This window comes from Pteronotus mesoamericanus, unplaced genomic scaffold, assembly GCF_021234165.1.
Source record: "Pteronotus mesoamericanus isolate MK-2021 breed Mesoamerican mustached bat unplaced genomic scaffold, CSHL_Meso_final scaffold_651, whole genome shotgun sequence".
Taxonomy (NCBI): Eukaryota; Metazoa; Chordata; class Mammalia; order Chiroptera; family Mormoopidae; genus Pteronotus; species Pteronotus mesoamericanus.
Genome location: NW_026555325.1, coordinates 35,762,447 through 35,763,864, shown reverse-complemented (window position 1 = coordinate 35,763,864; position 1,418 = coordinate 35,762,447). Strand labels below are relative to the sequence as shown.

Here is a 1,418-nt window from a genome sequence, read left to right as displayed (position 1 = left end):
TATAAAAATAGGTATCAAAAAATTAAATGTTTTATTTTAAAAGATACTATCAATATGATAACTTTAAAAAATTTTAGGCTACAAAAACAAGCAAGCAAACAAATGAAGAACAAAAAACTTGAAACGGGTTTCTCAAACGATGAAAATTCATCCTTTCTAGGCAAGCCAAATTTAGATCATCTTGCTTCACTGCTCCTTGTACTCTGCTAGGTTTTGATCCTTGTTTGAGTCATAGTCTGGACCATTTCCCTCATCTTCTTCTTCCCCTTCCTTATCTGCTTCTTCACCTTCAACATCATCATCATCATATTCAATTCCTTCTCCAATAAAGTATAAAACTGATTCTGGGCTTCTATGTTCACATAAAAAGTGACCAATTTCAAAGTCTGCAGCAAGGATGGCTTCAGCAGCAGCATCCAGATCTCCACTGTCAGGAACTCATCCTATATGTCTTTGTCAACACTTCATTTGTGAAATATTCGTTGGGTTCAAAGTGAATTTCTGAAACAAAATTCATAGGCTGGACAGCATCTGAGAACTTCACTTTAATATCTTTCAAGTGCTTCAGAATGGGTTCATCATGTTCCTGAAACATATCACTGAGCAAGTCAACATTCTTAAAAACAGTCAATCAAAATTCAGGCATTCATGTTGGGTCTTTTTTTTCTTTATGCCTTTTCTCTTCTTCAGTCTTGGTCTCTTCTTTCAGCGCCTCTAAAATTTCATCTTCCTCATCTGGTTTCCATTCACATTCTTCTGTAGGTTCATAAATTGCATTCATAATCTTGAACCGCTTATCAAATAAAGGCTGATAGAGAACAGCATACTTTCTTTCAAGATCATGAACTTCCTCATAAAACTTGGCCTCTATCTGTGCACATTTAACTTGAAGGTTTTGGAGAGCATTCACTGGTCTTTTAACTACCCCAAGCAAGCTTTCAATGTATCCTGTTAGTGTTTCTACAAGACCATCTCAAATCTCTCGTGGAGGGCTGTGAGAATCTGAGGATTTTGCATCATCTGACACACTTTGATTTTTGTCTCTTCACCAGTTTTTTCTCCTCCTATTTCTTCAACATCATCTAAATCTTGATCAAATTCAGACTGTTCCTTGTTGTCAATGTCTGCCATGCTGTAAGAACTCCAAATATCAATGACTAACAGAGGGAGCCAGGAAGTGGGAACTGTGCAGTCAGTGACTCGATGTGTTATCTTAATTCAAATGTGTTAAGGATTGAATATTTGCATCTCTCCCCTGTCCCCCAAATTCTTATGTTAAAGTCTTAACTCCCAATATAATGGTATTTGGAGATGAAATCTTTGGAATTAGGGTTATATGAGGTCATGAGGATGGGGCCCTCATGTTGAGATTACTGCCCTTATAAGAAGAGATGCTGGAGAGTTCTCCCTACTCTCAC

General features: G+C 37.1%; 1 pseudogene; it reads right to left on the bottom strand.

The window, feature by feature from the left end:
• Positions 1–430: 430 nt before the first annotated feature.
• Positions 431–1,149, bottom strand: LOC129061906 (nucleosome assembly protein 1-like 1; annotated as a pseudogene).
• Positions 1,150–1,418: the final 269 nt, after the last annotated feature.